Source organism: Eschrichtius robustus, chromosome 4 (assembly GCF_028021215.1).
Source record: "Eschrichtius robustus isolate mEscRob2 chromosome 4, mEscRob2.pri, whole genome shotgun sequence".
Taxonomy (NCBI): Eukaryota; Metazoa; Chordata; class Mammalia; order Artiodactyla; family Eschrichtiidae; genus Eschrichtius; species Eschrichtius robustus.
This window is the reverse complement of record NC_090827.1, coordinates 77,215,065-77,232,028: the sequence shown is the minus strand read 5'-3', so window position 1 is coordinate 77,232,028 and position 16,964 is coordinate 77,215,065. Positions and strand designations below refer to the sequence as shown.

General features: G+C 38.0%; 1 protein-coding gene across 1 annotated transcript in view; it reads right to left on the bottom strand.

Moving 5' to 3' along the window:
• Window positions 1-16,964, bottom strand: part of KDR (kinase insert domain receptor) — a 201,015-nt gene that overhangs the window by 181,200 nt on the left and 2,851 nt on the right. The window contains exon 2 of the mRNA XM_068542929.1: window positions 7,888-7,994. The gene's annotated coding sequence lies outside the window, so the exon portion shown is untranslated. The remainder of the gene's footprint in view (window positions 1-7,887; window positions 7,995-16,964) is intronic.

The window sequence follows — 16,964 nt, the reverse complement described above, 5'->3', positions numbered from 1 at the left end:
ACTGCTGGGTCGTATGGTAGTTCTACTTTTAGTTTTTTAAGGAATCTCCATACTGTTGTCCATAGTGGCTGTATCAATTTACATTCCCACCAACAGTGCAGGAGGGATCCCTAGGAACAATACTTTTAAACCAAGAAGCTCTTACAGAGACAGGCATATACCCATGTAGGCTGTACACACCACAGAAACTCCATGTATTCAAGAGTTTACTTCTTTGGTGCTTTCCCTGAGGACTCTGGAAAAAGCCACATTTAGCAGAGTTTCTACTCCTGCTCACCTGTATTTTCATTCCTTTTTAAATTTCCTGTGTTTATTTAGTAAAGAAAGCTTCATACCTCAAGAAGGAGAAGACATGGGGAAGAGGAAGAGAGGGAGGAGAGAGGAGGATGATAAGGAGGAGGAGAGAAAAGGTAAGGTGGGGAAAACTAGGGAAAACCATACTTGCCCCTGTACCCTGTGGGGAAGAAAGAGCTCCTGCCTTAGAATCCTGGTCCTCCCACTGAACAGCTGTGTCAACTTGAGCAAGTGTCTTCATTACTGGATCCTCCGTTTTCTCTTCCGCAAACCAGAGAGTTAGTAAGAAAGCCTAGGTAAGTTGTCTGGCTTGGGGTCTGGTATATAGTAGGGAGTACGGGAAACACGCTTCTGATCAGGGCTATAGGGCAAGAGAGCCTGAGGGCAAGGTGTTGGCTGACTCTTCCACATTGGAATATGATTAATTCCATCTGATGGAGGCTGACCAAGTCCTCCCACCTGTTATTTGACAAAGATAAGGGAAGGAGAGTTCATCAGCGAACCTGAACCTCAGATCTGCAGAAACCCACAGACGTGAGATTCATCAGTTCTGTGGGTTGTTGTTATCACTAGACTACATTTGCAGCGCTTGATAATTTGCACAGCACTTTCCTCTCCATTACCTAATGTGATTCTCACAACAACTTGGTTAGGTTATTGGGACAGATATTATTTGCATTTCCAGAGGAGGAAATTAAGGCTCTGAGAGCTGAGTGACTTGCCAGACTCAGGAGTAGAGCTGGGATTCACACTCACTTTCTTGTGCTTACAAAGCCTGTACTATTGATACTGCCGCTGCACCCCTGCACCTTACCCTCGGCCGTTCAATAATGCAAGGTTGTGGGTGGGGTAGAGGTTAAGGGAAACCATTTCTGGATTGTCTCCCACCACCAGTTCACCACACGTCACTATCTACTTCAGAGCTGCTCCACAGAAAGGACAGCAGATCCCAGCTTCCTTTGTGGGAAAATTCTCTCTCGGTTCAACCTTGTATACAATCTAATCACCATGCTTGAATCTCCCTTATCCATTTTAAGATATCATTCACGTCTGGCCATTGTCTGCCTCTCTCCTTGATAAAGTTTTCCTTCTTTCTCCAACTCTCCACTCCTCTCCCAAACGCATGACACAGGGAAACTTTTATACTCCATATTTGTTTGGGCACCTTCTGAGTCCCTGGAGGATATTCTGAGATCATCCGTTCTATCCGTGAATCTTTTTTTCCAAGATCCCCTTCTAGTGTCAGAAGCAGATTGTCTCTGCATCTTCAGGGGATTAAAACAGAGTTTTCTTCTCCCTATGTGTGAAGTGAACTGTGACCACGGGGCTTAGGTGGCTTTGTTCCTGACCAGCAACAAAAGAGGGTATTTAAGGAGGAAAATCATTTGAGCCTGTTTTCAAGAATCCAGTGTAATGTTTCAAGATTTGTATGTTCTTAGATGCAGTCATACACACGGAGGAGGAGGAGGAAGAAGAAGAAAGAGAAGAAAGAAAAGAAAAAAAAAAAACAAAAAGAAAATCATTCCTTTTATATCAGGAAATGCGGACATTTTTAAAACAATGTATTTTTTCCACCTGTGAACTTTAAGCACTGCATCCAAATCAGGACCTATAAAAGTCAGCCCAGAGTAACGTTTCTGTCGTGTCTCTTTGCTTCAATAATATGCTAAAGTAGTTATAAATCCTTTGTCTGAAAGATGGGAAGGAAAGACCAATTTTTCATCCAGGCAACTTGGATAAGATAGGGAGCCAAATACCATAATGTCTTCATAAGCCCTTCAACAAGATGACTTAAGAGAGTAGTTTTCATTGCCAAGGCAAAGTAAAGAACTAAAGCAGTTTGCTGCATAAATTAGATGAACTTGGCCCAATTTCATAAAAAGTTGAGAATTTGGGGAATTGGGGGGAGTAGACTTTCTTTGCCTGGGGAGTAGCCTCACTTTTTTGCTCCATTTGTTAGCAGATATCAAGCTCCTCTAAAAAGTAAAGTAAGCAGGTATGGATGTAGCTTGCCAATATTTCTATCTCATCATTCTATAAAATTAACATTGTTAAGTATTAACTAAACTATATGCTATACATGCTATATGCTATATATGCTAGAGACTTTGCATATACCATCTCACTTAATTCTCATGCCACATCCTCAGGAAAAAAAAATACATCAACCCCGATTTTCAGTTGGGGAAACTGATGTTCCAAGAGAGCTTCACTAAGGGGCCCAAGGTAACAGAGCCAGAGGGTGGCAAAGAAAGGATCTGAACTCAATTCTGCTCTCTCTCTCTCTCTCTCTCTCACAAACACACACACACATACACATGAGCGCATGCACACATGCCATTTTGTACTATATGCATCAAAAAGAAAGCACATAACTGTTGGGAAATCTATGTATGAAACAATATAATGAGTATATTTTTACAATGGTCAAGTGGGAGGAGTTTGTATTTGTGACATGAGTTGTCATGAAATCATGTCATGAATTCAACCTATCTATCCGTGAAAGAGACTCCCCATTCATTCTGTCTTATAGAAAATAGAGTTTAGGTGACTTGGTATAGAGAGTCACAAGTCAAATGAGAACTAAGACCAAAGATACCTGAGCTTTTGGCTCTCTGACCTTGTTTTAAACATTTATGGCTTACCATTCTAAAAGACAACCTCATTATAAAAGACAACCTCACAGATATTATAGATTTGGATATTGTAGACTGTACTTTTTATTGACTGATCAGCAAATTCAGCTTAAGACAGAGGAAGAGAGCCTCTTCAATAAGTATGGTAGGCAAGGGAATGAACTTGAGGGTCCAACAGACTGGATGTGTGTTCACACTCTGTCTCTTCTTAATGGTCACGTGCCCAGGACAGATTATTTAATCTCTAGAGCATCCATTTCCTCACTTCAAATGTGGGAGTAATAAAAGTATCTACCTCATTGGTTTACTGTGAGGATGGGTTAACACATTTACACTACTTGTTCATGGTACACCTGACATTTTAGTTATCATCAGAGCCACAAGCAGACAAAAGAAATAATACCAAGCTTTTAAAAAACTTGGGCATTGGACATACCTTCTTAAAACTAAGTCTGAGTGTTAAAATTATTCTTCTAGAAAATGTAATCTCTAAGTATATAGCATGCCTGGAGTATAGGCAAAATTATAGAGTTGAAATAGAGATTTTTATATTCATCATTTCCCTTCCAGAAAATTCAACACCTAAATCACCGTACAGAGTACCAGTCATCCTGTATTAGGTAAAACTGAAGGAGGAGAAATATTTTCCTCCTCTTCATAAAACAACCATGTCACAAAGTTATTATTTAAATCTTTTGTAATACTAGTCAGCAATTTTCCTGTTTCTACGTTTGCTCTGTTAAATAGCTGGTCACCATCCTGTGTCTAAAAATATATAATCAGGGATCAACCTTATATAGCACCTCCCCCCAAGAATGGATAACATTCCTAAAAATGACTTTGAGCATTCCTTCTGTAATTTACTTTGGCATAATTAATGATAATTTATTGCACTTTATTGGACAAAGTTATTGGACAAAGTTACAGAGAATATAATATACTAACCATTAGTACAACCTGTAAATATATATTATAGGATGAATGAATTAAGAGAAGGGACTAGATGAGTAAATAAGTAAATATATTAAGTGACCTTTTGTAGAGCTCTCACCCAAGTGGAAAAAAATAATTTTTTCCCCAGGGATGAAACAAAGAACGTTAGCGCCACCTGGAGGCAAGAGTCAATTTGAAATGTAAGGAACATAACTTTAACAGCACTTAAACTGGCAGCAGAGATGGTCTAGCCTTGCATGGTCCTAAACGGTAGCACATGTGTGGCTATTGAGCAGTTGAACTGTGGCTAGTCCAAATTGAGATGTGCCATAAGTGTAAAATACACACCTGATATCAAAGACAATGTGGAAAAAATAATGCAAAATATCTCGTTCATAATTTTTATATTGATGACATGTTAAAATATTTTTTATTATATGAGATTAAATAAAATATTAAAACTAATTTCACCTATTTATTTTTACCTTTGTAATGTGGCTTCTAGACATTTAAAATTACATACATAGCTCACTTTATCTTTGTATTGGACAATGCTGCTCTCACCCTTACCACTCAGTATGTGGGCCACGGACCAGCAGCAACGGTGTTCATTACCTGAGAGCTTGTTAGAAATGCAGAATCTCAGGCCCCATCCCAACGTACTGAATAGGAATCTGCATTTTAGCAAAATCCCCAGGTGACTGTTATTTATATTAACTTTGAGACTTGCTGGTGTAATCCAACTGGGCAAACTGAGACCCAGAGTGGCTTGTTCATGGTAACCTAGCTGGTTACCTAAAGCCTGATTCCCCAGCGGTATTGAAACTGCCAAATACCGCACCCCACACTGCATCCTCCTGAAGACCCTTCCATCTTGTAGAGTAAAAATAAAACAGACTGCTGCTTCACTAGCAAAAAACAAAACATATTATTGCAAATACATAAAAACCAGATGGTGATCTCAGGAATATTCTAGGGTATTCTTCAGTCCTTGAGCAAGTCAGTCACTATAAGTCACTACATAAGATTGTAGGGCTTCCCTGGTGGTGCAGTGGTTGAGAATCTGCCTGCCAGTGCAGGGGACAAGGGTTCAAGTCCTGGTCTGGGAAGATCCCACATGCCGCAGAGCAACTAGGCCCGTGAGCCACAACTACTGAGCCTGCGCGTCTGGAGCCTGTGCTCCGCAACAAGAGAGGCCGCGATAGTGAGAGGTCCGCGCACCGCGATGAAGAGTGGCCCCCGCTTGCCACAACTAGAGAAAGCCCTCGCACAGAAACGAAGACCCAACACAGCCAAAAATAAATAAATAAAATTAAAAAAAAAAAAAAAGATTGTAGAGAACCTGTGCTTTCTTAACTATTCCTACAAATAACATCCAGGACCATGAAAAAGAGTCAGAGTTTAAAATCAATAATGTGCATTCCAGTCACTGAGTCAGTTTTGTAACCCACCTCCTTGCAGGAGGGTCTTATTCATTTTTTGAATGTCCAGCTCCTCACAATATGTTTAGCTCATAGCTTTGAATAAATGTGTTGAATGAACACATTCATTTCTGTTGCTTAGGTTCTATACCTCAGGAAATGTTCCTTTCTTTACATTGTCTAACAACAATGTAAAGAAATTTAGGAAAACACTTAAGTAGGAACCGTAGCTAAAATCAGTCGTGCTTTTACGCCAAAATCCCTTTGTAATTAAGCACATTGTTAAGAAAAAATTCAAATAGATACTAACTTTGGTCATGAAAATGTAATTCATCTTATAGAAAGAGGAGGCTCCAGGTAAACAAGATAATATTGGTAAGGAATTCCAAAGAGCAGAAGTTGTTAAAATATTTTCACTCATTTTTGTAAAGATTTTTGTAAGACAGATTAATCAAACCTAATCAATTTCCAGTGTACCATGTGTATGACCAAAATGTTTTCTCTCATAAGAAATTACTTTTTTTGTATGCCAACTGGAAACTGTAGATTTAACTTAGGAAATGAACTTCTGTGCTATATGAATTGACTATACTAACTAGAATAGGAAGCATATTAATGAAATGATTTTTTTAATGATGTAAGTCATACAGGAAGGAAAGTTTAACTCCCACTCTCTTCCTTTCAATTGTCCCATTTCCTCATGTTTTATCCATTACTCATGTCAGGTTTTGTTATTAACCTAAATAAAATAATAGGACATCAATCTTGCCTGTTATATATAATAATGAACAGATGACTGTTGCATATAATTATTGGAATGGTAATAACAATAAAAATAATAGGCAATTTGCAGCAACATGGATGGACCTAGAGATCATCATACTAAGTGAAGTCAGTCAGACAGAGAAAGACAAATACCATATGATATCACTTATATGTGGCATCTAAAGAAATGATACAAATGAACTTATTTACAAAACAGAAACAGACTCACAGACATAGAAACTAAACTTATGGTTACCAGAGGGGAAACTGGGGGAGGGATAAATTAGGAGCTTGGGAATAACAGATACACACTTCTTTATATAAAATAAACAACAAGGTCCTACTGTATATAGGACAGTATATACACACAGAGAGCTATATTCAATATCTTGTAATAACCTATAATGGAAAAGAATCTGAAAAAGAATATATATATAATAATAGGCAAAAATAGTATATAAATCATTAAATTACATATCATTAATATCCAAAAAATGTATATATCATTTATTTGGCACTGAGATGTGCACTGCCTTACAACATTTCTTTTACTGATGTCTTGAACAGATATAGAATGATTCATTCATTCAACAATATACACAGGGAATAAAATAATCACTGCCCTCCTGGAGCATTTGTTCTCAAACACACAAGTAATGAAATACGTGGTATATCATACTGTAATGAGTGATGCGGGGAACATTAAGGGTGGTCTCTCTTAATTTTGGGTGGGAACCTGTAAGAAGCGAGGGAGGAGGTCATGCAGATATCTGGGGGAGAGCTGCCTGATCAAATGGAACAAAGTACAAAGGCCATAAGGCAGGAGCATGCTTAGTGGGTTGAGGAGCAACATGGAGGCCAACGTGAGGGGAGAGGAGTGGACACGAGCAAGAGTAGGAGGAGATGAAGTCAGAGAGGGAGCAGGGGCCAGATCAGGTAGGACACTGCACACCATTGTAAGCACTTCGGATATTCCTCTAAGTATGAGGAAAAACAACTAGAGGGTGTATCATGACATGACATGACCTGATTTAACCTTTAGAAGGACTCACTCTAGCTGCTGTGTTGGAAATAGACCTTAGGGGTCAAGGCAGAAGCGGGAGTTAGAAGATTATAATAATAATCCAGGCAAGAAATGATGATAACTTGGTCCAGGATGATAGTGAAATGGTATAAAATTCTAGACATATTTTGAAGGTAAAACTAGCAGGATTTTCAGGTGGATTAGACGTGGTGCGTGAAAAGACAAGATAAGACCTCACGTTTTTTGACCAATGGAGATACCAGTTCCTGGGAAAACTGGGAAGTGAGCAGATTTGGTTGGGGAGAGGCGGAGGGAGGGAGATCAGAGATTGATTTTAGAGATGAATTTAAGATGACTTTTAAATATTCATTTTTTAAAATGAGACAGACTAGAACAGAATTCAAGGGAAAGGTTGAGGCTGGAGTCCTTGGCATTATTTCAGTCCCGAGATATGGGATCAACAAAGAAGAGAGTGGAAATGGAGCCAACAAGAATTTCAGAACTGAGCTTTGGAATATCCAATACTGAAAGGGGCTGATGGCTGCTTAACTGTTAAGATGTTTAGTGTTGTCATCCCCCAAACAACATGCTAGCTCCCTGAGGCCGCAGCCCAGTTTTTACATGTTTCATTATGCACTTTGCCTATGGTGGGTGCTCAATAAATACCTGGTGAATGAATGAATAAATGAATGTACCATGCAATGTTTAGAGGGGTTGCCAAGACAAAGGAAGAAAAAGTATAGGAGGACCATATCTGGCATCTTTCTCCAGTCCCCAACACTCACACCTCCCCATGGGGGAAAGAATGACTTACCTACTTGATGAATCTGGAAAAGGAAATTGAGACTGGGAGGCTCAGCAGTTTCTGGGCTCTTACTTTTCCAGGGAGAGTTCTCAAGTTGTAAGATTACCATTTGGGAGCTAGGAGAGGGAGAGAGGAATGATAAATTATCCCCTCTTCAAATCTCAGTGTATTGCTATATGGCCTTTTGTGATTGGTTTCTTTCACTTAGCATACATACTTTTTTCAAGGCCCATCCATACTGTAGCGTGTATCAGTCTTTCATTCCTTCTTATGGCCAAACAGTATCCCATTGTAAGCATGTACTGAATTTTGTTTATCCATTCATCAGCTGATAGACATGTGGATTGTTTCCACCTTTGGCAATTATGAATAATGCTGCTATGAACACTCATGTACAAGTTTTTGTGTAGATATATATTTTCAATTCTTTTGGGCATATTCCTAGGAGTAAAATTGCTAGATCAAAGAGTACCTCTAAGTTTAACTTTCTGAGGAGCTTCCAGAGTGTTTTTCAAGCTAGATGCTCACTTGTACATTCCCACCAGTAGTGTATGAGGGTTCTGATCTCTCCCCAACACTTGTTACTTGATCACAGTGGTCCCATTGGGTATGAAGTGGTATCTCACTGAGGTTTGGATTTGCATTTCCCTGATGGATCACAATGTTGAGCATCTCTTGATGTGCTTATTGGCCATTTGTATATTCTTCTTTATTCTTTCCTCACCACACAGACTGCTTTGGATCCTATTTCTATTGTACTGGTTAACCTTACTTTTTTTTTTCTTTTTGAGCCTTTAAGTCAAATATGACAGCTCTTATCCTTCTCCCAAACACAAAGACCTTAAAAAAACTTACCACTTCATCCCATTTTCACTGTTATATAGTATCTTACTCCAACTTTATTTCTTATACCTTACAAATTTGTCATTATTATTATTTTATGAAGTCAGTGCTTACTTGGTAATCTAAACACTCAAATTTGCTAATTACATTGTTTACCATTGTTTACTGCATCTCACTCTTTCCTTCTGGGTTCAATTTCCTTCTTCCTAAAGGACATGCTCAAGTACTTTTTTCAAAAAGACCCTATGAGTATTAAATTATATTTCTTCAGTTTTTTTTATTTTCTTATTTTTGGATGATAGTTTATTTTGTATAGTTTCTAATTGAGAGCTACTTTGCTTTAATATTCTAAAATATGATTCCATTGATTTCTAGATTCTATAATTGCTGTTGTTGGTCTAGTTATTACTCCTCTAGATAAATGTCTTCCTTCTGTCTATGGAAATAATCAATAAACCAATCTATAATAGGAATAGAAAAGAATTTTATTTGAGCCAACCTGAGAACTATAGCCCAGGAGACACAGATTCAAGAAGCACTTGAATTATGTTCCACTGGACTACCAAATGGGGGAGGCTTATAAAGGCAAAAACCACAAAATTACATAATGTGTTGGTCAAGAATTATAACTGTAGCTGGCAAAAAATAAGGGTGTTTGTTAAGTAAGGACTGATTGGGTGCAAGATGGTTGCATAGTTACAAGAGGAGACCTTGAGACCATAAGGTTGCAGCTGGCAGCTGCTAGCAGATATTGTTTTGAGAATAGTTGGTGGTGTCCTTGAGTCTGATACAGTTCAGAAAATTCAGGTTCTTGGTGACACAGAACATGTCTGAAACCACATCCACAATGGCCACCCAGTTCCATCCTGAATGCCTGAACCACAGTTACTCCATTTTGATTTTTTTAATGCATTCTTTTCTTTAATGGTTAAAGCAGATGAGCAATGCATACCTGACAGGCCACAAAACAGCCTGTTGAGGTTAGTGTAAAGTTTAAGTTAAATCACATATAGACCAGAGTGGCTTCCCCATACCTCAATATGTGAAAATTTCTTCCATCGCTTCTCTAATTGCATTTAAGATTTTGTGTGTGTGTGGTTTGCCTCTGATATTCATTTTTACTTGTGTCTAAATGTCTATTTTTATTTATTCTGCTCAAGTTTCATTATGCAAAATTTTAATCAAATTGGAAATTTTTTCAAACACTACCTTTTCAAACTTTATCTGTTCTGCATTTCCTCTTTTCTTTCCTTCTGGCATCCTTGGTTATATGTTGGTTCTCTTTCTTCTGCCTTGTTCTTTTCTTTCACTTCCCATCTCTATCAATTTTTGCTGCTTTCTGAGTATCTACCCTAGATTTACCTTCCAGGTTTCTTGTCAGCTATCTCTAACTAGCTATTTAATCAATTTTCTTTCCTTTTCTAGAAGTCCTATTTGGTTCTACAAAACTTGCCTGGTCTTTCCCTAACAGTTCATTCTTTTCTAGGATTTTAAGCCCTTCTATTGTGTCTTTGACCACTGCAAACATATTTATTTTATATCTTTCAGACTGCAGTTCAATTATCTCAATTTCTTATTGTTCTGTATTCCTGACTTTTGCCACTCATAGGAGATTGCTTCCAAATGAGTTCTGTCTCCTTTTAGGACATCTTTAGTGTGAGTTCTTTTTCTCTGACAATTTCTTCCAAGTGTTTTGGCATTTGCTGTGCCAGGCAGAAGTATCAAAAGCTTAGACCAATTTTTATATTACTTTCTCACCTAAGAAAGACAGCTAAAGGTAAGATAGAACTGGTGACCAGGAAACTGAACCTGAGGTAAACACCTAGAAAGCAGACAGGTTGATATTTTTCCTCCCATCCAAAGCCCAAACTACTACTACATACAAGCCTTTTTTCATCTATTTCTGCCAGTGGGTAGATTTTTTTTTCTAATTCATCTTTATACATTTTCACCATAGAAAGCTACAGAGAAACTTTATAAGCTACTTATTGTTGGTTAGGTTGTAAATGATAGCAGCAGGCTATTACTCCTGCCACAACAAATAGAAAAAATAGAAACAAAACAAATATCTCATTTTAAGACACTGAAAGGCTGTAGAAACAAAGTCTAGATGAGTTTAATTCCAGAGAAGGAAAAGTCCTTCCAGGCAGTCATTTCTCTCCTGTCATAACCGAATAAAGGGCAGGGTTTCTCTGAGGGAAAACACTGACTTCAATATCTATGGCCCTTTTATAGGCACACCCAGGTCACCCCCTCTGCCAAGGACAAGCCAGGCATCCTAAGGAGTTGGTCTCTCATCCACAGGATGGGTGCTAACACCACTTCATAGAGTCATGGTGCTGATTAAACCAGAATGCGCTTTAAAAAAAGTCTGATATATAATTAAAAATTGTAAAGTGCGAAGCACATAAAATGTGAACTACAATCAAAAGAAAAATAGACAATAGAAGCAGACACACAGATGATTCAGTTAAATAGAAAGACACAATAATCCTTAATGGGTGCATACCTAATAACATAGCTTTAAAATACAGAAAGAAAATTGACTAAAAATAAAGAAATAAAGGGAAATACAGGCAAATCCATAATTGCCCCTACATATTAACACATCTCCTTCAGGAAATGATAGAGCAAGCAGACAAGGACATATAAAATATTCAAATACTATCAACCAATTTGATCTAATTGATATTTATAAAATACTATGCTCAACTAGTATAGAACACACTTTCTTCTCAAGTACACTTAAACATTTACAAAATACCATGTACTGGAACATAAAGTAAGCCTCAACACATTCCAAAAATTGAAACCACACAACAATGTTCACTAGCCACAGCAGAATTAAACTAGAAATAAATAACAGAGAGATAACAGAGAGATAACTAAAGAATTGAGGGAAGAAGTCATAATGGAAATTGGAAAATATTTTTAACTAAACAATAATAAATAATAATGTATCAAAATTTGTGGGATGCAGCTAAAGCAGTGTTTAGAGGGAAAGTGACAGTTTAAATGCTCATTAGGAAAAAAAGATTTTAAATTAAGATCTAAGTTTCCGTCTCAAAAAGCCAAAAAAAATTAGCAGTTACATCAAAGAAATTAGAAAGAAGGGAATAAAGATAAGAACAAAAAATCAGTGAAATAGAAGACAAACATAAAATAGGGAAAATCAACAAACCCAACAGCTCATTCTTTGAAACATTACTAAAATTGATAAAACTCTAACAAGACTGGTAAAGAAAGAAAATACAAATTATCAATATTAGAAAAGAAAAAGAGGACATCACTATAGATCCCTATTGATGTTAAAAAGGATACAAGATTATTGTAAATAATTATAATTAGTAAATATAATTATTCTGAATAACTATACAACTTAGAAGAAATGACAAGTTTATTTCCTAAACTGATACAAAAATAAACATAACTCTCAGTCCCAAGGAAAACTCCAGGCCCAGATGGTGTCACTGGTAAATTTTGTTAACATTTAATGAAAAAATAAACCATTCCTATACAAATTCTTTTAGAGAAAAGAGGAAGAAGGAACAATTCCCAACTTGTTTTATGAACTAACAGGACACTGGTACTAAAACTTGACAAGGACATTACAAGAAAAGAAATTTGTGGACTAGTATGCCTCATGAGAAAAGACATCAAAAAAATCCTTTTCAGAATATTAACAAATCAAACCCAATTAAATATAAAAGTATGCCAAATTGTAACCAAGCAAGATTTATCCCAAGTATGTGAAGTTGCTATATTTTTCATAAATCAGTGACATTAATTACATTAAGAGAATACAGTTGACCTTCAAACATGGGTTTGAACTGCAAGGGTCCACTTATACTCAGATATTTTTCAACAGCAAACACTACAGTACTACACAATCTGCGATTGGTTGAATCCTCTGATACGGAGGAACAGCAGATACAGAGGAACCCTGGATACAGATGGGTTAACTATAAATTATACGTGGATTTTCAACCTCACAGAGGGTTGGCATCCCTAGTCCCCCATGTTGTTCAAGGGTCAACTGTAAATGGAAAAAACATATGATTATCTCAATAAGTGCTTAAAAATTATATAATATTCAGCACCTTTCATGACTTAAAAAAATTCTAATAAAACTTGAAATAAAAGGAACTTTTTCAACCTAACAAAAGGTATTTATGTAAAACCTACTATTAACATCACGTTTAATGATGAAAGACTGAATCCTTTGCCCTGAAAATCAGGAATAAGGCAAGAATGTCTGGCAACAAGACAAAGATGTTTCCTCTCACCATTTCTATTCAACATACTGGAGGCTTCACCCAGTGCATAAGGCAATAAAAATAAATAAGAGCATCCAGATGAGAGAGGAAGAAGTAAAACTCTCCTCATTCACAGGTAACACAAACGGAAAATTCTAAGGTAGCTACAAACTCTTGGAATAACTAAGTTTTGCAAGATCAAAAGTTCTTATTTTACCTTCACTTAATCCTTTTCAGATGCTCTTCACTTCTTTATGTAGATCCAAGTTTCTGACTTACATTGTTTTCCTTCTTTTTAAAGAATTTCTTGCCAGGTAGGTCTACTGGTGGCAAATTCTCTCCATTTTTGTTTGTCCCAGAAAGTCTTTATTTCCCCTTACTCTTGAACAATAAGTCTATGAATCATTTGAATTAAATTTTGTGTATGGTATTAGGTAAAGGTCAAGAGTATATTTTTTCCTATGTGGATAGCCAATTGCTCCAGCACCAATTACTGAAAAGACCTTTCTCTTCACTGTATTGCAAGCGGCCTTCATCATAAATCAAGCAACCAATATATGTTGGTCTATTTATGGAATAATTTTTATTACATAAATCTATGTATCCTTACACCAATACTACGCTATCTTAATTACTATAGCTTTATATTAAGTGTTGAAATATGATCACTTAAATCCTCTACCTTTTTTCTTCTTTGATCTTATCTTGGACTATTTTAGATCCTTTGTTTTCCATATACATTTTAGATTCTTCTTGTCAGTTTCCACAAAATTCTTGCTGGGATTTCAATTGTAGTTATGTTGAATAATTAGATCAATAAAGGAGGAATTAACATCTTAACAACACCGAATCTTCAAAAACAGGAACATAATCTATCTCTCCATTTATTGTGTCATATTTATTTATCTCAAGCTCACATGGAACATTCACTAAAATAAACTGCATTCTGGGCCATAAAACACCCCTTAACAAATTTTTTAAAATAGGAATTATATAATGTCTGCTCTCAGATCACAATGGAATTAAGTTAGCAGTCAATAACAGAAAGATAACTGGAAAATTTCAAAATACATGGATATTAAACAACACACTTCTACATAATACATGGGTCAAACACGAACTCTCAGGGGAAGTTTAAAAATATTTTGAACTAAACAAAAATGAAAACACAACTTATCAAAATTTGTGGGAAGCAGCAAAAGCAGTATGTAAAAGGAAATTTATAGCATTGAATGCATATATTAGAAAAAAAGAAAGATCTAAAATCCATAATCAGGACTTCCCTGGTGGCGCAGTGGTTAAGAATCCGCCTGCCAATGCAGGGGACATGGGTTCGAGCCCTGGTCTGGCAAGATCCCACATGCCGCAGAGCAACTAAACCCATGTGCCACAACTACTGAGCTTGCACTCTAGAGCCAGCGAACCACAACTACTGAAGCCCGCGAGCTTAGAGCCCATGTTCCACAACAAGAGAAGCCGCCACAATGAGAAGCCCACGCACCGCAACAAAGAGTAGCCCCTGCTCTCGGCAACTAGAGAAAGCCCCTGTGCAGCAACGAAGACCCAGTGCAGCCAAAAATAAATAAATAAATTTATTAAAAAATTAAAAAATTAAATCAATAATCTAAGTTCCAACCTTAGAAAACTAGAAAAAGAAGAGCAAATTAAGCCCAAAGTAAGCAGAAGAAAAGAAATAATAAGAATTAAAGCAGAAATCAATGAAATTGAAAACAGGAAATCAATAGAGAAAATTAACAAAATCGAAAGCTGGTTCTCTGAAAAAATTAATAAAACTGATAAGCCTCTATCCAGGCTAACTAAGAAAAGAAGAAAGAGAACACAAATTACTAATATCAGAAATTAAAGAGGGGACATCACTACAGATCCCATGGACATTAAAAGGATAATAAAGGAGTACATGGGAGTTGTCTATACTTTGCTTATTACTCTATAAACCTAAAACTGCTCTAAAATAAAGTCTATTAATTAAGAAAAAAACCCCTGAGGCATGTCCCATCAGCAGGGTTGAGCACGGAAGGGTGGGGAGAAGAAGATTATTCTTAATGGATGGGGAAGAGGGCATATGGTAACAAAAAGTGCTTGTGCTTGAAAAATATATTGGATGAATAAATATGATCTCCAAATAATGTTACACTCTGAGGTACTGAAGGCTAGGACTTCAACATACAAATTTTTTGTGGGACACAATTCAACCCATAACATGGGATGGAATGGAAGGCATAAGGGAAAACTGGACCTTAGGGCAGGAAAGGCATTGACCTAGAACAGCTGAGAGCAAACAGGCTGAGGGAATGGGAAGCCATGGGCCCCAGGCTCAGTTATTGGGAAATAAAGCCAGAGACCTTCAAGACTCTGGCAGAATGCTGATAAGAGCTAGAGGAGCAAGCCCAGCAGCTGTGCCAAGATTCAGGCAGTCAGATTATCGTCACCTGCTCAGGCCTGATTGGCAGAAAGGAGGTAAAGACAGGTGTGCCCATCAATATAACCACAGGTGCATAAAGTGCACCCCAAAGACCTTTTTTGTGAAGTAGGTATTCAGATAACCTTCTGAGAGTAAAGGGTGATATGGCAAAGTGCCAGGTGATTTGGATGGAGAAGGTTGTGAAGACTCAGTGCAGGATGATGGGCTTGGAATTTGACAAAAAGCAAATGAAAGGACTGTCAGGTGGCTCAGGTTGTCCCATGAGTTCAGGTCATAATCCTATAATGAGCCCATCCTGCTCAGTAGCTCTGATAGAAAGTGGGTGATTGGGTCCACACAGGGTTGGGGATTTGCAGGGCCACTGCAAGAGAAAAACAGGAATGAGAACTGATGTGTGTGTGTGTGTGTAATAGGAAGTAGAAAAAAAGCACAAATAGGGGCTTCCCTGGTGGTGCAGTGGTTAAGAATCTGCCTGCCAATGCAGGGGACACGGGGTTCGAGCCCTGGTCCGGAGGATCCCACATGCCGCGGAGCAGCCAAGCCCGTGCACCACAGCTACTGAGCCTGCGCTCTAGAGCCCACGTGCCACGACTGCTGAGGCCCGCGTGCCTGGAGCCCGGGCTCCGTAACGGGAGAGGCCACCATGGTGAGAGGCCCGCGCACCGCGGTGCGGAGTAGCCGACGCTCTGCGCAACTGGATAGGGCCGCGTGCAGCTGTGAAGACCCAACGTGGCCAAAAATAAATAAATAAATAAAATAAATGTATTTAAAAAAAGAAAAAAAGCACCAATAGAGCATGAATTCAGGCTGAGAAGGAAAAGCATCAAAGCATACATGTCTGAGAAGCATTCACTCCTCACACCCCACAGGCACAGTTTTCCTTTAGGCCACAACAAAACTTTTACAAAGGCTTCTACCTGCTCTCCTGCCTTTCATCTCACCCACCCTTGCCCCCAGCCTATTCCCATCCATTCTCCACCCTGCTACCAGAATGAACTGAAAGGTCTAATCATGTAACTCCTTTGTTTAAAATTCAGTCGCTGTCCGCTGACTAAATACAGCAGACATAGTGTGCTGTACACCTAGGTCTTCTGTTCAGCAGGGGAAGCCAAATCATGTAGTCAAAGAAGCAGTGGCACCAAATCAGAGACACCTGCAGCTGATGTCAACACTGCATCTGCTTGCAAAGGTTGAACAAAGGTAACTTTTTTCACTGGGATTTGATGCACCACCACCACCAAAACAGGACCTTGTTGATGCCATTTCCTTAGTCTAAAAGGTTCTCTTTCCCTTTTGGCTCTTCATTTATTAGCAACTCTCACCATCCTTCAAGATCTAGCTTCCTTCAGGAAGACTTCACTGACCACGCCAGTTAGAAATGACCCCTCCACCCATTTAGCCCTTATTCTCTTCCTCATTGTGGTTATTTTTTCAAATGTATGTGAAATTAGCATTTTTGAACATCTGTGTGACAGGTGGTGCGTGGGGTGTTTTCATTTGGAAGAATCTTATTGGATCTCCTTAAGGAAGATTGTATCGTGCCC